General features: G+C 44.0%; 1 protein-coding gene across 9 annotated transcripts in view; it reads right to left on the bottom strand.

Annotated features, from left to right (window-relative positions):
* Positions 1 to 26,579, bottom strand: part of LOC138267809 (uncharacterized) — a 222,992-nt gene that overhangs the window by 94,858 nt on the left and 101,555 nt on the right. Inside the window, exon 1 of one of the 9 annotated variants that reach the window (XM_069217025.1) lies at positions 25,290 to 25,489. The exons of 7 other annotated variants lie outside the window; for them this stretch is intronic. The gene's annotated coding sequence lies outside the window, so the exon portion shown is untranslated. Of the gene's footprint in view, positions 1 to 25,289; positions 25,490 to 26,579 lie in introns of those variants that run through there. One more of the 9 variants, XM_069217024.1, reaches the window with a different exon arrangement.

Raw genomic sequence — 26,579 nt, 5'->3', positions numbered from 1 at the left:
TTTTGCATTACCAAAGGGGTGAAGGAGGGTAGCCTGTGAGATTGGGCACTATTCAGGACTATTTAGATTTAGCAGAGAGAGTACTCTGACACAAACGTGGCCAAGTACCCTGTTTGCCAAACTCTCAGTTCACCAGCTCTTTTTTAGAGTCGGGTGAACCATCATATTACAGAAGATGGAGGCTTCACTGGCTCCTCAGGTTAAAACCTTAGATCGCCTGAGGCCCATGAGGTCCTCAGTCTATGTACTTCAGAACATCTGCCTATTTAGTGAGATGTTCTGATGAATTTCCTGTTTGCAGCTGCCAGAAAAATCCAGATGGTCGTGAACACAAAAAAGCAGAAACAAAGTCCACAAGCTATAAGAAAACTCCCAGGCTGTCAGAGACATTTGTTTTTTATATATAACAAACTTCAGCTTTGGATTTTGTTTGGTAAAACAAGAAACTTTGCTGTGCAGTCGCTGAGCATGGTGGCCGTTTGCCAAACTTACAGTGCCCTCTGCAGAGCCACCCTGGCAGCGACTCGTCTGAAGGCACAGAGATCACCACCAGAGGCAGACATCCCTAAATATGGCAGGCTGTACCTGTCATGCCTGCAGAGTAGATCCTTACACTGCCCCGGCAGAACAGAGTAGAACCCGTCAAACTCTAAATAAGCTCCATTGTCGTACATATATGACAAGCCCGGAGAGATGAAGACTGAGGCAAGAGATGTCCCATTCGCTGGTGATTCTGAGGTGTCTCCTTGATGCAGACACTTTTCTTCTTATTGTTGGAACTCAAAATTCCACTCCAAAAACCTCTACAAGGAAATGAAGATCTCATTCTCTACTGGGAAATCCAAAACTAAGACCTTTGATGGTCTCTGAAGGAAATGGTGAAAGTCTTCAAAATGAGCAAATCAGCCCAAAGGAAGTGAGATAAATTTTACAATTTGAGACAGGTACCAGCCGTCAAGCGTCTAGGATCCTACAAGCAAAATTTGAAAAAAATCCTGTCACATGTGCAGAGATCCATCTCTTGTACATCAACATATTTCATCGGGGTATGGCAGCAAAAAAAGAAAAAAGCTACCTCTTCTACCTAATGTTTTCCAACCGTTGCCATGGAAACAGAGCTGATAATAGCCCCCATTGAAGATAACGCATGGAAAACACCACTCAGATATGCAGTACAACGAGCTGGGCCTACCACAACCATTTGATGGATGTTGCCTGGAGACAATAGTGTAAAACTGGAAATAACGCCATTACATACCCGCTTCCCAAGAGCGCTGTGGCTGGTTTCTTTGTGAAAATAGAGAGATCGCAATATATAAGGAAATTGACAAATATCTATCCACAAAAATTACAATCTGCTAAAAACCTCCAAGTGTGGCTCTTCTGTGGCACTGAGTTCAATTAATATTTTGACTTCAGTCCTAACAAATTTGTAAGGAAGGTCTTGAAAATGAGATTGCGTACAGGTCGGTCTTTTTCTAGATGCATCTCGACAAGTTTCTCCCTCACAGAAGGTGAAAGAAAAGACTTCAGAGTTCAGAGTGCCCTGTCCCGGGGAGGGGAGCAGGCATGAGGGGGCATCAGGTGGTACCTTGTGGTTTCTGATCCAACCATCTCACCTTCTCAAACAGTGTGTAAAGCTGGTGGGGGTTGTGTTGTGGTGCACAGGGGAGGCATATCCAGCAGAAAGCCAGATGTTGTGTTACCACTGCACAGACCACTGGTGAGACCTCAACGAAGGGTTGAGGCCACTAAGCAAGAATGGTAAAGAGAGACTGGAGACAACCAGAGGCGGGGGCCCAGGTCGCACAAGGTGCTCATCAGAAATCATGCACATGTATGTATAAATGTATATGTATTTCTATGTGCGTATTTATGTTTCTGTATGCATGTGTGTTTCACAGCATGGATTTATGTACATTAATGCATGTATGACTGTTTACCTATGCATATCTGTTACATGTGCTTCTATATTTCTGTGTATGCTTATGAATATAGATACATGTATATGCATGTAGGTATATATTTGTACTTGCATGTATGTGTATGTGCGTATTTATGCAGCTACTTGTGTGTATGCGTGAATGTGTGTGTGTGTGTATATATGTATATATACATATATATGTATTTGTGTATGTAATTCTCTTTGTTTATGTATGTGTAGCCTGCATATGTTTGTATTTCTGTATGTGTGTTTATGCACTATTTTGGTATGGCTACATGTATATATATGAATGTTTATTTGTGTGTATGCATGTTGGTTTAGGTGTAAGTATTCATGTATGGATGTATATGTCTATATAGTTGTATATGTATGTATCCTTATGTGTGCATATACATGTATGTACATATATATGTGTGCGTGTGGGGGGTGTATGTAGCCATGTATGTTTATTCATGTAGCACAAATATATGATAAGAAATGCAAGAACTTAAATCTTTAGTCCCAAAGAGAGGAAGCAGAGGGTGATGTGAGTGAGAAATGTAGGTACCTGAGCCGATACCCGCAACATAGAGGGATGGGACATATCAGTACCTCAGCGGTATACACAGATAATACATAATACAGGAAAGGCAAGATATGTTGAGAGATATTTACATACTTCTTAGTACAAATACACAGCACAGAACAATAGAGAGTGAGAGGAAGTGGAGATATTTTAATATCTCAAGGACTTCAGTGGAGTGTAAGAGAGAGCAGGAGATATGATGGGGAAATATAAATACCCCAGAAGTATAAATATACAATAATAAGAAAAAGGGCGGGTATGAGAAAGACTCAAATAACTGAAAAGTATACACGTAGCATAACAGGGTGTGGCGTGGAGATATGTGCAAGAGGTACATATTCCTGGCACGTAGATACACCAGGAGGTAGAGCCATGACATGGGTACAGTGATATAAATACACTGCAGGAGGGTACAGACGATATGACAGGCACATTTAGATACCTCAAAGGTAAAAATAAACTTCTGGAGAAAAAGAGGAGTGACGCACACACAAATAATCATGCGTCCTGGGCCCATGGTATACGTATATTTAATGTTACCGGCACTTTTTGGTTGGCTGAAGCCTTGTTACGTTTTACAGAAAATAAATACATAATCTTAATGTTGCCTTTGGAAAATCTGGATTGCCATCCTTGGGTGGAATGGGAAATGTTTTCAGAACGGTAGTAAAGCGACCTCCATTTTGAAGATACCTTTAAACAGTGTGGATCTTTCCAGCAACCACAGCCAAAAATAAATCTGGCAAGTCTGGTAAAAAGGACCAGTTTAGATGTTGGAACAACATTTCTAAGCATCCTATAAAATTTCCAAGGTGAATCTCCTAAACCCCTCCAGCCCATTGTGTCATGTGCTATTATGCTAGATAGCGGGAGTTGGTGCGGACGGTGTGCCTTACGCACCCACATGATTCTAGAATAGGAAGTGTCCAACGTTCTTGAATTTCAACCCATTGCAAGAAAGGAAACATGGAAGTACACGGAGGAGTTAGCAGAAAATTAAAGATATATATTTTTTTTTTTTACCCAAAATCTGATATGAAGTTGCAAATCTGAGTAGGCACCAAATGCCTGGGAAAATAGGAAATAAATCAACTTATTGAAAGGAACTGCTCAACTAGCTAAATTGTCACAGCACAACAAGGAATCCTGAGCTCTAATCCTGGCCTCCCTGCTTGCTTGAATTATGTGATCCTAAGTAAATTCCTTTAATTTCCTGTACTTAAGTTCCTTTAGCTGCCAAAACTACAATACATATTTGGGTATTACCAGAGTTTGGTAAAAAGGACCTCTTTTCTATAACTGCTTGTCTGCTCGTATAGTCCGAGTGCGGTTCTACTGTGGTGCTTTACAAGAGGTCCAAAGGACAAAGATAAAACAGGACATAAAAAAATAACTACATACAAAGTGAGTGGATATCTACAAAACATGACATTATAACAATCTTTGAGGGCTGGAGATGGACAGAAGATGCAGAATTTCCAAAGTGAGGTCTTTCCTTTATGGTTTTGCTTTAAGTTCTCGTCCCTCACGGATCGTATCATGGAAGCCACACACCTCAAAATACATCGTTGGGTGGCATTGGGGAACAGTAGCCTCCAGCACCCAGCTGTCAGGTGGCATTAGGGCTTATGTAGGACGCATCATTTGCCACAGTGCTCCCTCTGTCCGAGCGGCACGTACAAGGAGCCAGCTTCCTTGTCCATTCCCGGAACCCTTAATCACCCCTAAAGGGATCAGTCACGTCAACAAAGGAACTGATATCTACATCCAACCGGCTAAAGCTTCTCGCAACGTTATCTCATTAACACTAAACTCCGGGTAAATTGGATAAAGATAAACCAACTCTTTTTATACTCCCCTCTCCCGTCTCGCGTCACTGACCAGTGAGTCTGTATCAGACCTTTAATTTAGAGGTTTTTTGATGAGTAGATACAGAGACCGAGGCACGCAGATATTAGAAAGGAGCAACAACATCTACAAATCAGACTCCGACAGCAAGAAACCTCAAATCTACATGACTCCTGAAAGCCCACAGCGCAACGGGATAATGACATTGGTAGATGTGAGAAATACAATGCCTGTTAATACATTTAACAACATTTGTGATGATAAAAACTGTGTACCCGTATCTTTTATTATTGACTCCATTATTTACTTTGAAAAGTCAACTTAATGAACCTCACCTTCAGTGTTCAAGAGCCAACTTGTGCCATGTCTACAAATCAAACTGCATTGGTAGGGTTATGACCAGACGGCGACCCAGCTAAACGAAAAACTGCAAAGTCCTTCAACCCGCATGCATACCTGCCGCACACTGCAAAGATCATTGTATCAAACTCCCTTTGCTTTCACGTTAGCCAACGCCAACCACTGATAACCTTTAAGCATTTAGCAAATCTCTACTAATTGTCCCAGCTACACAACCTGTGGCTGAAAACCCCAAAACTGCAATAACATAAAATAACTCAACTCAACATAACTCATGATAAAGCAACATAACTCAACATGACATAACATAGCTCAACATAACTCAACATAACTTAACATAATTCAACATAACATAACTCAACTCAACATAACTCAACATAACTCATGATAAAGCAACATAACTCAACATGACATAACATAGCTCAACATAACATAATTCAACATAACTCAACTCAACATAACTCAACATAACACATGATAAAGCAACATAACTCAAAATAACATAACAACATGACTTAACATAACATAACTTAACATAACATAACTCAACATGAAATAACTCAACATAACTCATGATAAAGCAACATATTCAACATGACATAACATAATTCAACATAACATAACTCAACTCAACATAACTCATGATAAATCAACATAACTAAAAATAACATAACAACATGACATAACATAACTTAACATAACATAACTCAACATGAAATAACTCAACATAACTCATGATAAAGCAACATATTCAACATGACATAACATAACTCAACATAACATAACTCAACTCAACATAACTCATGATAAAGCAACATAACGCAACGTGACATAACATAACAACATAACATAGCTCAACATAACTCAACATGACATAACATAGCTCAACATAACATAACATAATTCAACATAACATAACTCAACATAACTCATGATAAAGCAACATAACTCAAAATAACATAACATAACAACATGACATAACATAACATAACATAACTCAACATGCAATAACTCAACATAACTCATGATAAAGCAACATATTCAACATGACATAATATAACTCAACTCAACATAACTCATGATAAAGCAACATAACTCAACATGACATAACATAACATAACTCAACATAACTTAAAATAACTCAACTCAACATAACTCATGATAAAGCAACATAACTCAAAATAACATAACATAACAACATGACATAACATAACATAACTTAACATAACATAACTCAACATGAAATAACTCAACATAACTCATGATAAAGCAACATAACTCAACATGACATAACATAACATAACTCAACATAACTTAAAATAACTCAACTCAACATAACTCACGATAAAGCAACATAACTCAAAATAACATAACATAACAACATGACATAACATAACATAACTTAACATAACATAACTCAACATAAAATAACTCAACATAACTCATGATAAAGCAACATATTCAACATGACATAACATAACTCAACATAACATAACTCAACTCAACATAACTCATGATAAAGCAACATAACTCAACATGACATAACATAACATAACTCAACATAACTCAACATAACTTAAAATAACTCAACTCAACATAACTCATGATAAAGCAACATAACTCAACATTACATAACATAACTCAACATAACTCAACATGACATAACATAACAACATGACATAACATAACTCAACAAAACTCAACACAACACAACAGTAGCATGTGCAGTTTATTGTGCCCCTGTTCTTCTCGCTGTGATGGTGTTTGCAACCTCTTGTAAGGAGGTCTATCATGAGAGCACTGTGGATATTACAGTCTGCCACTGTTGCACTTTGAGCATCACAGGGACCATCAGAAGCAGAAGCAAGGCCAGCCAAAAAAAAACAACCAATGACGGTTATAATTGCTTAGTCAGAAAAATTCGAGTATTGACAACAAAAAGAGCCAATCGGGTTGTGAAAGAGGGGGTGATGGCTAACTAAGGCTTCCAGTTTTCCATTTTTACATATAAATACAGCCAGAAAACGCATAGCTCCTCTGCATATATTTATGTAACACAGAAGAATGCAGGAGGCAGGCCTTCATCTTACAAGCCTCCCATGCAGTGAGTAGCAGCCAGGCCAGCAGCCCTGCAGGTGGGAGCCTGGGGTGTGGAAACATGAGATGGGATTCCGCCCTGAAGTTAAAGGGCTGCAGAGGTGCACACCACGCTCATCTTTTCACTCGAGCACACAATTGTACTAAAATCCTCAAGGAAACCACATATATCAGTTAAATGGATGTTGAAAAGCACTAGCTGCAAGCTTATATGTCTACTGATGACCAAAGATTAACAGAACTAAATGTGAACATTTTATATACGAATGACTATAGACTGAACGAGGAAAAAACAAATATGAAACCGGAAGCACTAATATATATGATATAATGTCACTGCAGGTTGGACATTTGGCGAACGTGGGAGGCGGCTATGGAATAATGGGTGCCGCGCTGTAGGGTGATATGAGTGTCCCCCCCCCACCCAGGGGCGACCCAGGATTAGAGGCTTCTGTTAATGGTGGGCTCTGTTGGTGGGTTTTGCTCCAGGGGCACAAACCCAGGGGCTTCCCAATGCTGCTGGAGGTGTGGGAATGATGTCAGGCAGCGACCTCTCCACGTGTCGACCTTTGAACTGCACGTGCTCACACTGCACCGACTGCACACGCGGCAAGATGGGGTGATATGGAAAGGTGTGTTCTTAGCACGCCCCCCTGTCCTCTTCACATGCACAGTGACGCCGTTCATTGTCTGTCATTGGCTGTCACTCAAGGGTAGACAGAAAGCTCGAAGCGGATTGGCGACCAGGAAGAGTCACTGTGCTTGCTTCGTTCTGTAGGCGTCGAGACAGCCAATACTGAAGCAACCACACGAACACATTCCATGCATGCAGGTAACATGTGGAGCACAGGGCAGATCATTAAATGCAGCCAAACAGGCACATAAGAGATCAAACAGGCACACGTGCTGTCACATGGGGCGCGAGGAATCTGAGGAACATATGCAGTCACACAACGACACACGGGAGGGCAGGAATAACGAGACAACAATCACACAGGCACACGTGCTCTCACATGGGGATTCGAGCAAACACACTGACACATATGCAGTCACACGACGACACACGGGAGGGCAGGAATAATGAAATAACAATCATACAGACACACTTGCATGCAGTCACACAACCACAAGTAAAGCTATCAGAGACCCAGCAATTCGATTATTCACAAAACACAAGTCTCAGAGGTGCATACATGGGAACTACAAAACGTGCAATGACACTAGCAAGCCTACGTGTAATTAGAGAGGCACCGCCATTTACACAACCAGACATGATACGTGAGAGCTTCTATACAACCAACACACACGCATATTAAACATACAATCCTTAAAACAAATGCATTAATATGAATGATTATGGGCTAGCATTTATTATATCACAACAGGGGTGTGGAATTCCTTAGCCCGATGCCCAGGAATATTGTTTGGAGTCAAGGGCAACAAGTTTTCATATTTACTATTGTCCTTGGGACAAATAGGCCCAACCCCCTGCAGCACAAACCCTTTGTCAGCCAGCTTATAGGACCACGTTATGGATCAGCGAAGGACATTGTTTACAATAAAGGTAAGATTTGCCCCCATATGCTAATGCTGGTCAAACTTATATTTGTGGTTCATTAATGCAAAGCCTTTATTTTTAGGTTGAATGGGCTAATAAATGCTGTAAGCTCGGACTGCACTACTGAAAGTAGTTTCAGTATATAAATGTGTACACATATTTGCAAATTTTAACAATATGAGGCTATGTATTATGCAATGAGATGCAAATATTTGCAGAAACGTAAAAGCAATATTGAGGAGTCTTTGCTTTTAAAATCAAAATGTTCATTACAAAAATGCAACTAGGATAACAAGTTTTGCTAAACTAATGTGAAATTTTAGGTACCATTTCTTTGAAGTATCATTTAGTAAAATGTGTTGATTCATGCTAGTATATCCCAAAAATATATCCATAATGGAAAAATCAGTGTAGCGAGATTCAACAAGATTATGTGAAACATGAAACTAAACCAGCATTGGCAAAGCCAGTAAGTTTGACCTTGGTCGTCAGCCTTTTGGCTTTGTCAATGCATGTCTTGTTTTGACATGGGTTTTGTAAAACGTTATTGTTGTGGAGCTGCTGGGCCCTCATAACAAACACAGTCAAAAAGCAAAACTATTTTTGGTCTCAAAAAGCACACTTTGCCACAGTACTTTCTGGCACTCAACAAAACTACTTTGTGTGCCAGTGTGAACAGCACAATGCTGTCACTCATAGTGAAGACAGCCAATAGACAGAGAGAGAGAGAGACAGAATTATAATAAAATCAAAAGGTCTTGGTTAATGCCAGACCTAATTAGAGGCCCAATTCTTAAAGGAAGTCACAAAGGTGCACCCATGGTATATATTCTTGCAGATGTACGACTCATGAATTACCAAGAATTGACAGAAGTAGCCCGGGAAATAGTACTTCTAAAAAATATTTGTGAACTGGATTTTAGCTCAAGCAAATATGTATAGATTTGCTCATGCAAAAATCTGTTGAGCATGTACATGTTCACTTTCCATCCAATTGCTTTTTTCCCAACTGCTAGGAATGCATTTCCTAGGAATACATTTCCAGGCTTTCTCAGTATTGGAAAAGATTAGAGAAAACTCCTAAAACATGCAAAGTTGTAGGTTTGCACAGACTCAAAAGGGTGTTCCAACCCTTACTGCTACCTACAGCCCCAGTATGTACATCAGTGGAAAGGTGGCAAAATAATGGATTTGCTAGTATGAAAACCCTATAGTAGGAGCCCTGGCATAATCAAAGAGGCTATTATCAGAGCCCTTATATAATGAGATTGCTGCCATAATTTGTTGCCACACTACATGGCCCTACATGATTTTGTTACAGGACAAGTAGATTTAAGAAGCAACATGTCCCATGGACAAATAGATATTTTATTAAATTCCACACCCCTGTCACGACCATGCACTAACCATGTCCTTAAATAAACAGCCAGCTCCTTTGAAGCTGTTCCACTTTCACCATTTGTGAAACTGATTTTTGACATATAAATTTACATATCTAAAGCCCTATTTTAAAGTAGCCCTCTCTAGCTCCCCATTCTGCCAGGTATGGCGGGACCGTATACCCCCACTGTATTATATGTGATTTATTACATTACAAAAATATCACATCCACTACATCGCAAGGTAAGTTTAGGTAAGTTGAGGTGGAGATATGAAGAGTAAATATAAACTTCCGTAGACAATGTTGTGGCAAGCACTAGTTTGATATTGTCAACCTAGGTATAGTGACGTACAGGTTCAGAGTCTGCCCACAAGGTCCCTGGTTCTGTATAAATGCAGATGAAGCCAGATTTGAATAAGTGCAAATGTGGCTGTACTCAGGGCCCAAGAGAACAGTCATCTCAGAATACATGGACACTGCTTTTCTCCAAAGCCCAATGCCAGCCAATCTGCGGACCTGCTCCTCGCTGGCTCGAACATTGTCTTTTGCAGATACAGAGGGTCCAAGTTGTTCTAAACTCTAGTGAGTCTCCAAAATTGGCGACCAATTCCGAGGAACTAAAACTACTGGAAAGTAAGAACTGTATATTCTATCAATGAATGAATCTAAGCAGCAAAATAGGAATGAAAAAACGGCTACTGACTTGATTTCAAAGTGGCCAAATGCATTCTTGGATGGAAATAATGTGTAACCAAGGCAAGTGTCCTCTGCTTTGATTTTCCTGGAGCCACTCTGATAAACTCTGGTGAGATTTTAGGCTTCTCCAACACATTGAACTGAGCATGTATATCATATGGAAGGGATGTAGCGTGTTAAACCCTGCTGCATATGCAACAAGTCAGCAAGAACCGGCACAAGAAATATCTGCTAAGAAATGTGTCCACTTCAAGCGGTCAACACAACTGCGGGAGCCATGACATCATCAGGCTCGACATCACCAGACTTTACATCGGCAGACTCGACATCGCCAGGCTCAACGATGCCATGCTCAACATGGCCAGACTTAACATCGTCAGGCTCGACATCACCAGTCTCTACATCGCCGGACTCTACATCACCGTACTCTACATGGTCAGGCGCAACATCATTAGGGTTGACATCGCCCGGCTCAATAACTCTATGCTCAACATCACCAGACTGTACATCGATAGACTCTACATCGCCAGACTCTACATCACCAGACTGTACATCGATAGACTCTACATCGCCAGACTCTACATCACCAGACTGTACATCGATAGACTCTACATCGCCAGACTCTACATCACCAGACTGTACATCGATAGACTCTACATCGCCAGACTCTACATCACCAGACTGTACATCGATAGACTCTACATCGCCAGACTCTACATCACCAGACTGTACATCGATAGACTCTACATCGCCAGACTCTACATCACCAGACTGTACATCGAGAGACTCTACATCGCCAGACTCTACATCACCAGACTGTACATCGAGAGACTCTACATCGCCAGACTCTACATCACCAGACTGTACATCGATAGACTCTACATCGCCAGACTCTACATCACCAGACTGTACATCGATAGACTCTACATCGCCAGACTCTACATCACCAGACTGTACATCGATAGACTCTACATCGCCAGACTCTACATCACCAGACTGTACATCGATAGACTCTACATCGCCAGACTCTACATCACCAGACTGTACATCGATAGACTCTACATCGCCAGACTCTACATCACCAGGCTGTACATCGATAGACTCTACATCGCCAGACTCTACATCACCAGACTGTACATCGAGAGACTCTACATCGCCAGACTCTACATCACCAGACTGTACATCGAGAGACTCTACATCGCCAGACTCTACATCACCAGACTGTACATCGATAGACTCTACATCGCCAGACTCTACATCGGCTAACTCGACATCGCAAAACTCAACATCACCAGTCTCGACATTGACAACGTTCATGTTTTTCACAGCTTTTCCCATAATGCACCCAAGCCTGTTTATGGTCTTACAGAGCGAAACAAGGACATCACTTCCACCTCTCCCACGCCTTTCTGCAAAACGGGTCACAGAAGCACTGGTGTGCACATACATACAAGGGACATACAAAGTTGGGTGTTGAGCATGGGCAATGGGCGGGCTAGAAGAGTAAATAACCCAGGAGCACAGACCTGGGAGGGGTCATCCCGCATTAGATGAGTCCCCCCATCAGACACCTTTCCATTGCAGGGTTTCACCCTAACGCTGCAAGGGTTTTGCTCGAATATGGGGCGTTGTCTAATATTTAAGGACCTATTTGGGCAGTTAAAAGCCAAGTGAGGGTGGCTTCTGTTCAGAGGCGGTCAGCCTGTTTGTGATACGCTGAGATGCTCATACCCTACTGGTCCTGATGTTACTGAACCAAAGATGGTGTAGCTTTCAGTGTGTGACAGTATCAGGGTACTCAGTCCTCCTTTGTTTGTGCAAAGGTATGAAATGATTTCTCGGTTAGTGGTCTAGTTTGTTTGCTTTTTCCTGCAAAAAATAACTTTTAGAAACTATTGCAGCAAACAAAGATGAGAAATGTGAGTTTGAATTAAAAGGTGATGGACTCATCCAGGGAAGTGCTCAAAGCCTCTGCCAACCCACTCATGCTGCCCCATGGTAGGCTGCATTTCAGCAAGCGGAAAAGAGTGAGGGACCATCTCTGCCTATCAGCTTTGAGTGATTCACTCCTTATTCCCTCTCCCAGCGGCTTCCTCCTATGATCCATGTGAGATGCCCGACTTCGGCCTGACATGCATAAAAATGAACAGATCTGGGTGCCCCGGCAGGGTCCAAGGCCACCATCCATCCCCTCGCATTGGGCAACCCAACGAGGACTTTTACAGATGGCAGCGACATTTACCAGATTGGGAGAGAGTTTTATTTACAGTCTGTGGTCATTTCAAAATGGCCTTCAGGGAATGGCGCCTTTTTTCTCATTTCCCCCCAGCCCGGGGAGATGTTTTGCGTGGTTCTCGTCTGGGTGGGGAAGGCTTTGCCCCGTCTCCTTAAGTGGTGCCCTGCATCCAGAGTGGTCATTTATTTTCATAATGAAATAAACAGAGCTTTTGAAATCGCCCTGTGGGTCCTAAGGCCTACGAAGGAGACGGATGCTGGAGCCAGGACTGGTAACGCGTTTGAGAAAGGCCTGGGGAAGGGAGAAGGCAGCAGCCAAGAGTGGACAAAGACATCTGCAAATATGGTGGCAAGCTGATTAATGGTGTTTGTGAAGCACACACCATGAAGTGAATCACTTCTAGCTACCGAGACTGAAATATGGATGGCAGGTAACCCGCCTCTGGTGGCGAAGCCCGAGTTATCTAAGCTGAGGTGTCCACAAGGGCCGAATCCACTCTAGACTTTCAATGGCCATTGACTATGTAAATTGATTCTATTTGGATCCCCTGATCTTAAATCTGTCTTAAGTTCCATCATGAACCCTCTTGAACCCACAGTGCCAATCCCTAAAGGTTACTGCCCTCTTGGTGGCCTACAAAGTCTATTTGCTTCCATTTTTGCACCCCTTTTGGGTGTAATTTGAATGTCAATTATCTGTTGCAGGGAATCAGCATTGAAGCAAGGGGGAGTGAGGGGGGCTCATTTCATCCCCCTATAAATGTTCTGTGAGTCAAGGATGCTCTGGGCGCTGGACAGAGGTGTGGGAGGGCGGGAAGAGCTGTTATTGGCAAAATGTGCAGAAGGCTAAAACAGAAAGGATTCTTCATTTAGCGTATGGGGGCGGTGCCCCAAAACTGGGCTGACATCTCCCTGAGACTGGAGCTGATGTTACATTGGGTCGCAAGTAAAAAAGCCATCTCAGACCGCGACACAGATTCTGAAAGGACCCCACGCGCATAAAGATGGAGAAAGGCGATGAGAAGGAAAGAGATGTATTCGCATTTTAAAAGCTCTGGCGTCATAGGCGCGTGGAAGAGATGCACTATTAGGCGTGCTGTGTATCAGATGTAATTATGACAAGGCTGTGTAGGAACAGCGATGAAATGGAGCTGTGTAGCAGATATGATGCCTTAGAGGTGAAAGGGCACTATGACGTCGTAGGCCGTTAAGGGATCTGCCGTGTCAAAGAGCTTGTAAGAGAGCTGTGACGTCACAATGATGTGGGGGAAGTATGATGCCTGTAGAGCTGTAGGGGTGTTATGATGTCATACAGCAACACAACAGTACAGAAGTCAAAGAGCTGCAGTAAAGCTGTGATGTCACAGACCTGCATGGGAGTCATGAAGTCATGGAGCTGTGATGTCACTGAGCTCTCACAAACAACCTGTTGTTATTGGTCACATAAACTACTGTTTATCTTTTTTATCTACTGCTGTCTCCTGTTTCTTCCACAAAAGCCTTCCTTTTGCCAATTGTATAACAATTACAACTCAGCCTGCTTCCTTTCAGGGGAACAGGAAAGCAGAGCCTGTCAACCACTCCAGGTTTCACATTCAGGTCACACTTGGCGGACATGTTGGATGAGTTATGCAGACTACGGCAAGGCCGCGGAGGTATAAATCTAGGATTCCATCAACATGGAGTTCAGATCCTTCAGTGTCCACTTAAAATTCAGGAGCTCACGCGCAACATTCTCGTCCGCTAAACCTTCAATTACGCTTGTCACGCTTTGGGCTCTTGGGGTGAGCGCGCCCTGACAACCCTGGCCCATGCTGCTAGGTGAAGATTGCTTGGGTCTTCAGCACCTCTCTTCCACCGCCTTGTTTTGTGCTCTTTTATTTTTTAATTTTTGTTCACGTGCTTCATCACTGAATATTCATTTTATTCTTCATTTACATATGCAGCTGTAAAGAGGACTGCGACTGGAAGCAGCTCTCACAACAAAGAAATTAATCAAAGAAACATGCTAAGAAGCGGGTCAAAAATTGACAACCAACTTTTAATAAGAATTTTTCGAGTGGCTCTCGCAGGCCTATTGGGGCCTATGACCCATTCATTCGTTCAGTCCGCCAGTTGTTGCTACGGTTATATAAATATGAGAACGGCCACATTCAGAATAATAAGGCACATTATTTAGGCACTAAGCCAAAAAATACGTCATAGTCGACCGTAGCCGGGTAGTGGTGCTCGCGGTTGACTCGCAGTATTTGCAAAATTGAACAAAGAGGTCAGCGTTGGAGCGCACGTAGGAGCGCTAAAATCTCATCTGGACAGAAGCCAGTGTTGCTAATCTTGACAATATGGACAAACCTTTTATTTTTTTTCTAACCTAGATAATGTTTTGGGTTTGCACATGCAGAGCTTGAATTAAATGTTAGATCCTTCAGGAGAAGGATGGGTGCCATCCTTATTACCCATCCTGCCCTGTCTGAGAGTCTGTCCTCAGGTTCTATGGGTGGCCTCCGCGGACTGCCATCCGTGCAGCAGCGACAAACCACAAGTCAGCGTTTCTGGTTCACTGCAAGGGCTTGGCTGTGTAGTCTTTCTTCTAGCTCTCTTGCTGCGTAATCCAGTCTGTCTTCTGCACATGGTAGAGCGCAGCCCATATTCCTGTAGCTTTCAGAAGGTGACCGGCCCCTGGCTCTGAAAGGAAGAGCCATGCTCTGCTTCCTTCTCAGGAGGCAGGGTTGACTCTCGCAGCACAGAGAGGGCACACACAGATTGTGATGTGGGGCACCCCAACAAGAGACTGAGTTCATGGCCCTATGGGAGATCAGCTAATGTTGGGGAGCTGCTTGAATACCTGCACCCCCCACTGCCCCCCTGTGTGCAATGGTGCAGCATGCACACATCAGGCAGGGGGATGCAAGCACCGAGGAGGGCACGCATGTGGGCAAATATCGAGAATCTGCAAAGGCTCCTCCAGGCATGTGACTGACTCTGCCCAAGCCCTACCAGCCTTTCGGAGCTATTGCCTGCATTAACATGGTCAGAGCTGCAGTTCCGCCGCATCTCTTCGTCTACGCTACGTATTGCTGCTTTGTAGACAGGTTTTTACTATTCGAGTCACCTACATAGATATGTAGGTAATGATATAAAAAATATATATAAGTATTATTCATCAATGCTCACAAGAACAGGGTGTTTTGCAGCCAATAGCCTTAGTTTTGCCATAGGCCGTTCTTCCCTGTGCCAAATGATAGTTAAAGGGCACAGGTGTTCCTCGACAAAGTGTCTCAGATCAGTTGTAACTTTTGACATGGTTTAGTTGGCCAGACTAGGCCTCAGTTGGTCTGCACTGACATCTGTTCCTGCTTGCAGAATGAAATGTGCGCTTTTATTTTATGTGAACGAGTCTCTGCACTTTCAGGATTTCTTCCTGCTTTTCTGTTTCAGAAAATCAGCAAAATAGAAGCTTAGCTGTCATTTTTGAATGAACAAAATGTAATAATTTGTAAGGCTGGTTTGTTATTAATGTGTAGAAGAAGCTCATTGTGTAATGTTTCATTTACTCTTTCTTTGGGTGTTTAGATCAGGTAATAGGTTAACCAATCATACACTTTTGGAAGGAGAGGATGCCTTTTCTGATTTTGAAATATTCATTTGATACCTCATGAGTTCCCTGCAGGATAGCCCGCCGGCGGTACAAAAGGTTAGCAATTGGACAATGTCACGAATAATGCAATTTTCCAGTTCTGGGTTTTTGTTTACCAACCCACTGCATTCTGGGGTTTCAGTTCTGGATCTCTTCCGTTGATCCAGTCCAGCTAAGTCACGTGATAACACTGATTTGTGAAATGAAAGCCTGGCGCGGTGCAGGCGTAGGCACAGGGGCTGCCTTGCCTTGGCGGGAGGTGCTTCTCTGCAACCTGTATCTGGATAGCAGGGTCTAACCCTAGCCCGGGGTTCTGCAAAGTCGGTCCTGGAGAGCCGGGTCTATGCCAGGTTTTTAGCATATCCACATTTAGAAAAATGTAGATTTCTGAAACATATTTTTTCTAAATGTGGATATGCGAAGAACCTGGCATGGACCCGGCTCTCCAGGACCGACTTTGCAGAACCCTGGCCTAGCCAAACCCGAGTGGGACCAACACACATGAAGGGGCCTCGGGCTGGCTTTAGAGCGGGTCCTAGTGGGCAGAGGGGGAGTGAGATGAGAATGATATCATCCACAACACACCTTGGGTGCCCACAACTTTCCCGCGGTGGCTGCTGGGCACACATTTTCACATGGTGGGTAAAGTAGTTTAGCTCTCTTGAGAGTCACCTGAGGGATGCCGGGCTGCACACCAGCAGCACTAGAAAACCACCCCCTATTCTCCACGCACAAGGGACTAGCCTCTTACTCAACCACCCAGAGGCGCTTTGTGGCCTCGTCACAGTATGAAGCGCTATATGAACTATACATGCCAAACGCTGGGGGGGTTTAAAAACATAAGCACATGCAATGGCCTCCTTTTCTCGTGTTATACTTGTTCATGTGGGGCAGCCCCCCAGCACCGGTGGGTCGGGTCCCCGTTGCCCGGGTTCTGAGCCCTCCATTGCAGGCCGTAGTATGTGGGGGGCTCTGAGGGGGTGTGTAGTTGACAACTCGAAGCTGGTTGGTGTAGACCGAGGTCTGACCCATCTGTGCACTTGCCCTCTCCTTCAGTTTGAGCCCCCCAACTTCCAGACTTTGTTTCCACCCAAGCACTGGGGTCTTTGCTCTGCAAACCTCCCTTAGTTACACACATGCGCCCCTTTTCACCAGTCAACGCCCTGAAATCCGGTCTGCTCGCCTCACACTGCGCTGCCTTCCTCTTCACCAGTCTTTTCACTCTGCCCTCCTGTGGGTGCTTGTCTAGTGTCCCCCCCCTTCACCGTGGCCTCCCCCCCTTCACCGTGGCCTCTCTCCCCCGCTTCACCCTGGCCTCTCTCTTACACACAACTTCCCACGTTCCCACCTGCCCACCCTCTGTTCACCTGAAAGCACAACCTTGTTTCTTCCCTGGACTTCCCAACTTCGCACCAGCTGTGTACACCCCCTTCCCACACTTCCTCAGATGAAACAGTATTTCCAATGGACAGGTATGAGAGCATCCTCACTGCGCGCAGCTGAGAGGCCAAGGACTGGATGGCAGCATGGGCTGAGCACACTGGCTTCAGCCTGAGCTCCAGGGCTGGCCCCAGTCAGGCCACTCGCCCTCACCCTGAGCTCACCGGACACCCAGAGGCGTCCAGGGTGTGCTGCACAGGTCTCAGGAAGAGACAGCCCCTGTAACACAGCATCGGGAGCAAGCAGAGACCCTCCGGGGGTGCAGGGTGGCGCGAGGGTGAGAGGTGAACAGGGGCTGCATGGGTGACGGGGACCGCCTCGGGGGTTGGACAGTCCTTGAGAAGGCGGCCAGTGTTTGCCTCCACAGTTAAGGTGATGCATATGGGGGGACCTGTATCAAAGTCAGCGTTTAATGACGCCGGGTCTGCGGCCCGGCAAACCCCGCCCGAATTAAAGCCCTGACTACGCCTTCACCTCCTGCTGTCTCCACCCAATGTATAATTGGCGCATTAAAGGAGTTCACAACCCTCCCAACACCTCCAGTCCGCCCCTCCCACTGGCTGCAGTGAAGCCAGCTGCAACGCCATTGGCTGGCTCCTTGGGACTCTGCCAGTTGCTGGGAAACCAAGTTGGCTTTAATGAGTCTGGAAAAATTAATGACACACACAGGGTGATGAGATCTTAGAGTAATCCTGTTCTGAGAGCCTCCTCTGAGTCATGCCGCGGGGTTGTCTCTCTAGCTCACTGAAGACAAGACGGGGTGCATCGCCCCTTCTTGTGGGCGAGCGACGCAGGCGGGCACCTATTGTAACGTGCCAAGCTGCCCCACGCAGTGTGCCACCTTCCAGAAGCTAACAGCACTTTGCATTCTGGGACTTGCAGTTTTGGTTTCCCTGTATGTATTGTTCTATAAGGTACACACACAGTGTTGTCAGTGGTATAGCACAACCCGCCACTGGCGTGGTCTCACAGCGCTCTAATGTTGACTCATTAGTTGCGAACTTAAGTGAGCATGTGCCATGCAGGTGGCCAAAATGGCCATAGTGGTTGAATGTGTCACATATGATGTGGTGCTAACATGACGACGTAAACCGTATATACAGACATAAGAGTAAAATACTGTTTCGCGCCATTTTTAAGGGAACATATGAGCGAGAGAGAGAGACATTAGTTACTTAATGGATAACTGGGACATGTGGCCCAATATTGCCAACAAAAGCTTCTATTGATTTCATAAACCACGCGCCTCGAGGCAGAGTGGTTAACACTTGTCACCAGAACCCAGCACAGAGATGGCAACAGAGGCCCATATTACATGGTATACATTACGCACTTTTGGCATTACATGTTTACTTTCTGATACTTCGCTTGAAAAAGTTGTTTTCCTGAAAGTACAGCTAACAATAGGCAGTGAGTGAATTTTGAATATTTAGGTTTTGTTTACGTCCCATGAGTAAACTAATGATTAAAAGATGGACAGTGGTGGGAGCCAGTAGACTGATGTGATTCTGTGACTTCACCGTCATCACAGAATTCTATATTTGCTACATCATTTGCCACATAATTTACACAATTTGCAGGTTTCACGGAGATCTTCTTTTTAGCTCGAATGAATGGAAGTTATACTGGCAGAAAATGTGCTGCATAGTGTATGCTTTCTTTTTCTTAATTTAGATAACCAAGCCACATAATTTGGTCCTCCCTGCCGCATTATGCTAGTAACCATGACACTAGTAAAGCTCTACATAGTGGTTTTGGACTATTTTGAGGATGAAACCTGAATTCAACAGGAAAGTGTGAACTATATTCCATATTTCTCGGTTCTGTTTGATACAAGGGTTTTTATACCACAGCATTTGTGCAATAAAAGCATCCAAACATGTATCTGCCCACACTAAATTACCAACACGGAAAAACACATCCAAATGCACCAGGAAGCCCACAGATGGATTTTGTGGTGGAGACACACTGCCAAAGCATCTACCACAAACCACTGACCAGAACTTGAAGTCTTGTGGTAAGAGTCGTCCTGGTCCCCCGTGGAACCCTGCGCCATAAGTCGTATCGGAGAATTTCACTTGCACTAAATAAAAGATAATCTTGGTCAAATACCCTTCCCTGCCTTTGCATCGGGTGCCTTTATCTACTGTGCCAAACCCCTGGACATTTACGCATGTGGTATTGTGTATACGCCCTTTCAGGACATTTACGCATGTGGTATTGTGTATACGCCCTTTCAGGACATTTACGCATGTGGTATTGTGTATACGCCCTTTCAGGACTTTTACGCATGTGGTATTGTGTATACGCCCTTTCAGGACATTTACGCATGTGGTATTGTGTATACGCCCTTTCAGGACTTTTACGCATGTGGTATTGTGTATACGCCCTTTCAGGACATTTACGCATGTGGTATTGTGTATACGCCCTTTCAGGACATTTACGCATGTGGTATTGTGTATACGCCCTTTCAGGACTTTTACGCATGTGGTATTGTGTATACGCCCTTTCAGGACTTTTACGCATGTGGTATTGTGTATACTCCAGTCACTTTCATAGTGCTTTACACTACAAATCAAATGGTTGCTTAAGGACTCAATCTTGGACCAATCGCCCTGCTAGCGAGCCATGAGACATGTAATATCACCCTATGACTTCTGCAAATGTGTATTGGAGCAAAGCAAAGGTCACCTGCACATTACCTCAGATATACTGAAATAATCAGTTAAACAAGAGAGATTCCAACTTCTATAAGGTGTTCGGGGTTAGTCTTTGATGATCTGAAAACTGCCACTAACATGTATCCAAAGATCAGGGGAAAGGGCTTACCTCACCACAAGCAGCACGTCAGGCACGTTCGCATCACTGACTCACCCTCCAGAAACATCACCTTTTCACAAATGTCATATAGCTTGCACACTTCAGACTATTGCTAAGACCAGATTTGCATCTTTAAATCCTACCAAACCATAGACACTTTACCTTCCCCAGACCCTGCTGGGTCTTGGTGAGGGATAAACATTGTCTGTTTTCCACAGTTCCAGCTCTCCCATTATTTTGGCTCCAGTTAAAAACTCTCATTGCTCTTGGAATATACCCCATTGAGAAAACCACATCTGCCCGGTTAATTAATCTAAGACATTAAAATGCCCTGCGGGGAGAAAGTTTACCATAGTAAAGTCACGTCTAGAAGAAAGCGTACAAACTTTGTCTTAAAGTTCTACTTTGTGAGTCTGCAATAGGATGTGATACATTATACAGGAAGGGAATAAAGAACATTCCAAGAGGAATATAGATGATATTGACATTTTAATGTCTTTTTGCAGTGTTGCTGCGTTTCGAAGGTGCCCACAACACTAACCATCCCTGGAGCCTCTGACAACGTGTGTACTCGACTTCTGTGGCCTACTAGTAATCTCACAGACATTTCAGGTTTTACCACATATGACCCTGCGGTGCGGACAATCAAATATTTCACAAACGAAGACGTAGGGTCACTTCAAGGCAAGTAATGATTTCAATCTCTTACTCACCAGTCTTTTTTTGTAAGAGTATTTAATCTATATGCTTGTTCTTTGTAAACCTGGACTTAGGACCACATTCCATACATTAGCAATAATATCTGACTGACAGGGTTGATAAAAACAGCAAAGCCAGGGGAGAGAAAGGGTCTGTAATACTCCTGTGTCTGGTCATTCCTTGAGCCTCTGATCTGTTTTTTATACCCAATGTTCATCTCTTCATTGTGTTTAATGATGATTTTCTGCCATAGAGCAGTCTGGGCACTAGACACAGGGACCCGGCCCAAATGACATTTTTGTAAACTAAATTTAGGACACAATATTTCTATCAGATGATATTTGTGCTATCAATATTCTGACCCCACCCTGACAGAATTAGAAGTGTGTAAGTGTCTATATAGGCGGTTGTAGGGCACCCATTATAAACCAAATGTGAAAACTCTATTATCCAAATTCCAGTAACATGTATTACCCTTTTGAATTTCCTGGGAGGATTTCCTGGGGAAATAATATAGGTATTGGGGGAATGCCATTTGAGTAAAGTTCTGAATGAGAGTGAGTGGGCACGCGTGCTCTGTGATAGTGAACATTTGTACAATGGTCACATCATTTTGTTCTTCTATAGAGAGGAAAATAAATGTTCGCTTCCAATTCACTCTGTCTCTGATTTGCGGTAGATATTTTTGGATTTCTCTTTTTTGTGGCCTACATGGGTTTAACAAAAGTTATGTTGCAATAATACTATGGCCTCTCATGCTTGGACTTCGTGGACTTGCACGGGATCGTAACTTTCAAGAGAAACTTACGTAGGGAGAGGGAACACCTTATAATCGATGGAGCCGAGTGCCTATACATTTTACACGCTGCTGGATCAAATGATTTTCTCAGTAGGTTATTTGGGATCTTTTGTCTTTGGTGAACTCTTTAGTTTAGTTTGGGTGTTTCCCTACTGAGCATTCTCTCTAGAATGTCTATAAAACTGTGAAAAATATCCAGAGCTCAACCAGGAGACATCAAACCACTGAAAGAATACTTTCAAAAGATACAAGAAGTGACATCTGTACATCATTCAGAGTTTTGAACTTCAAGCCACTATATGCAGCTAACAATTGGAAAGCCACCAGCTAGCGAGAGGGGACAATGCCAAAGGCACTGCGATTACTTGAATTTTAGGAAGACACAATGTGGTACCTTCGGGTACATGGACACCCACTTGGGTAACAGTGAAAGATATCTGGGATGCATTCTTGGGTGAAGCCAGTTAAAGAAATCAACATATAACCACAGGTAAAATGGAACAGGATAAAGCAGTTTAACATAAAAAAAATTCATACAGACCTATATGCATTATTCTGTTAGCTATAGTTTTGTCCCTATGGATGCTACAAATAAAATACGCTCTCAAACTTATGTTACCAGACAGCAGACGACGATGAGGAATTAGTAAACCAAGGATTTAGGAAAGATGCTAAACTCTGATTACGCTGAGTAATTTTTAAGACACTTGATTATCTGTGAAACTATTTGTGAAACTCCAGGCTTATATTTACTTTTAAAAACGAAATCCAACTCTATAACATCTCAATAGACTCTAAATGTCTTCTTTATATTTAAAATGCTTTAAAAGACTAACACCTGCCTAATGTTGTTAGAAACACAATGATGTGGAAATTAAAATAACCAATTAGGAATTTAAATCAACTGATAATGATTAGTGTATTGTAATTAAAAAACTAAAAAACAAAAGTAAAATCCTTATTCGATACCAAGTATTAAGACATACTTAATAAAAGGTCATTGATTTGCCTGCATCACAATATCATGTTTAAAAAACAAAACAACACTAATTCCCAGGCTGAGCAAATTACTGCACAAAATTAGGAAGTGTCACAACTTGGTAGAACGTTTGAAAAGTCAACTATAATTTTCTTTGTGTGCAACAGTGAAGTTTCAAGATAGAAAATGTTGTCGCCCGACTAGGCCCAGTCAGGCACCATCAACATTAAGATATGAAATAACCTATAGTGTACCATATGTAGATCCCCTTTGCAACTCAATTTTATCTTGCCTACTTCACTACAGCGTAGGTGAACTTTTTTCCCAAACAGCTGAATTCCCTTGTGAAGGAAGAGAATTCTGATCCACACTTCATGTCTCTTCGCTTGATTTAATGCTCAATAGAATAGGAGAGATCTAGTGTAATTTCTTGATTACCAAACAATTTTTGCACTGGCGTCTCTTAGAACTTGCACAGGCCAAGTTGGGATGAAGAACTGGTCAAAAGTCCAGCACAGCTATTGAAGCGGAATTGTCTCTAAACAAACTAATGAAAAGCTTTGATCCCATAGATTTGGCATCAAATGAAATCCCTTAAGGCGTAATTTCAGTCTTAAACCTTCAATGCTATCAGACATTAATAACTGAAGTCTTTTCTTAAGACTCTTCCCTTCTAATTTTCCTAAAAAGGAAGGGGTCCATGACACACACACCCACTGAGGGCAATCCGGATGTTTTGTCGATTGTAGGCCTTAGGGGAGAGTGGCCTTTGCTCGCAGCAGTAAAGAAAGCTAAATCTCTCCAAGCCGTTCATGGCCTACAAGGCAGAATTCGCCTTTGCCTTAACCACGAGGGGTCCAACGTGACTTTCTTGTGAATAAGATCCCCAGATATGTGTTGTTAGATCCTCTTATGACTATCATCACCGATTGACCAACCAACTTGAGCGGGCTTCTTACCACAGTCTTTACTTGGGTCTTAGCAATGCTAATCGTCAAACAGTTATGGTGGCAGTAAAATGCGATTACACTGAGGTGTCCCTAAAGTCCTACTGCAGTTTGGTAAAACAAAATATCCCTTCTGCCATCCTAGATCACCCATGAACAACGCTTAAAAAATTACAGAAGATATTGGCTTTAAAAAATAGGATGATTTACATACATATGTGAATACGCCTTAAGCCACGCCCAGTGACACACAGACACGCATTGCACCTTAAACCCACACCCAGTCATCTCTCGCCTTAAGCCAAAACCCAGGAATCTCTCGAACACACACACAATTCCCTCAGAATCCATATAACCTTTCTACATTTAAACAGAGATACATGATGAAAAACATGGCTGGTAATGGTGTAATGAAAGTGCGAGATTAATGGGGCGCTCTTGGTTGCGCCCATGTTCACCAGTTTACGACATCAAGGCAAGAACATAAACCGCATTGTGCAGGAACACAGGACATGCACGGACAGAACCACCAACACACAGGTGCACATGTATGGCACACGCTGCCAGTACACGTCAGCACGCGTCACAGGCACAAGGGGTGCACCTCACACTGAGGACCAGGCTCGTGGCTTCTCCTCCAGGCTCCTCGGGGCTGAAGTTGTCCGGAAGGTCGCGGAATTGGTTTCTACTTTCGGTTCTCTAGCTTTATGAAATGACTAAACTCATACAGCTAGAAAACCAAAGACAAAAACAAACTCCCTTGGTCGACGCTGCTCGTGACGCCAATGATTAGTTGAAATACAAATAAATACATAAACACCAAAATGAAACAACGCGCACATCGCGGATGGAAATGCTCACACGGCCATGGGATCCCCCCTCAGCTGATAGCAAAAGAATGGATTAAAATAGAAATGAATTAAAAATGATGTAACATGTCACTTCTCATCTATTCAGAGAAGAGAGCCTTTCCAGCCACGGAGCCCGCTCAGGCGCACACGTCGGGTGCTGCGTTCTCGCCACCAGCATCACCAACAAGGTTGTATCGGATGGACCCCAGAGCCCATTGCAGCCACCTTCGGCCCCCCACACAGGGCCCCGGGGTGGCCCCGCGGTTCTAAGCCACAAACACCCCGGCTGCCGCGCATGGCTGGTCGGTGATGCTGAAACCATCAGTGTTTCCTCCCATCACTTCACCCCCCAGCTCTGAGAGAGGACCCCCCACCACCCCAGCCCGAGCCCAGGGCGCACGGAACCAGCACAGGTCCACACACGAGGCCTACCTCCTCCAAGCGGCTTCCAGGCGCACGGTCCGGCTTCGGGGGGCTCCGGCCCTGCAGAGAGGAGAGGGGCTTTGGCACAGCTCGGCCTGAACCCGCCCCCACGGTCATCAATGCACGGGCTGGGGGTGGGGGCCGGGTCAGCCCCCAGCCTAAACTTGGTGCGCCCTTGTGCCGAGAGCCCTCGAGAGCGGCCCTTTGTGTTGGGGGGCGGCTGGGAAAGTCTGGCCCTGAAAGAGGGGAGAGGGGCTGGGGACAAAGCGGTGCTGGGGCCAACCTGGGGAGAGGAGGGGTGCAGGGCTGGGGGGGCCCAGACAGGGTCAGGGGTCACCCACCGGGGGCTTACTGCTGCTTGGATGGGCAGGAGAGGCTCTGCGGGGTCATCTGCAAGCGCGGGGCCGTGTGCGTGCACGTGTGTGCGTGCAGCTCTCCGGGGTACACGTGTGTATGGATATGTGAGTATGTGCACATGTGTGCAGCTCTCTGGGGTATACGTGCGTGTTTATATGTATATATGTGTGCAGGTCTCTGGGTACAAGTGTGGGTATATGTGTATATGTGTGTGCAGCTCCCAGGGGTACACGTCTGTGTGTATGTACACATGTGTGTGCATCTCTCTGGGGTACACGTGTGTGTGTGTGTACTTATGTGTCAGCTCTCTGGGAACACGTGTGTGTACGTGTATATGTGTGTGCAGCTCCCTGGGGTACATGTGTATGTATGTACATATGTGTGCGTACACTTGTGTGTGCTTCTCTCTGGGGTACACGTGTGTGTGTACTTGTGTCAGCTCTCTGGGGTACACGTGCGTGTGTGTACATATGTGTACGTGCAGGTCTCTGGGGTACACGAGTGTGTGAGTGTGACATATGTGTGCGCGCACTTGTGTTTGCAGCTCCCTCGGGTGGGTACTGTGTCTGGAAATGTGGGCGGGCGTGTGTGCAGCTCACTGGGGTACGGGGTACAAGTGTGTATGCGTACATGTATGTGTGTGCGTACAGGGGTGCGTTTATGCACTAGTATGAATGCAACAGACATACAGAAGTTCGTACGAAATACATTTATCAGGCGAGATGCGTGTTTGTCATTGCATGCATACATCTATCTGCACATATATGTGTGAATATGAGTATATTCATACGCGCGTGTATATATATTTAATATTCTGCAGATATGGGCACACGCAAACTGGGTTTGTATTATATATGCTTGACTATCTCTATGCATACGTTTGTATGTGATTGCATACGTGAGTCTATATATGTAGACATATATGTGCTCACAATGTATTTT

Source organism: Pleurodeles waltl, chromosome 12 (assembly GCF_031143425.1).
Source record: "Pleurodeles waltl isolate 20211129_DDA chromosome 12, aPleWal1.hap1.20221129, whole genome shotgun sequence".
NCBI lineage: Eukaryota > Metazoa > Chordata > Amphibia > Caudata > Salamandridae > Pleurodeles > Pleurodeles waltl.
Note: the sequence above shows the minus strand (reverse complement) of the source record. Positions and strands in the feature narration are given on the sequence as shown.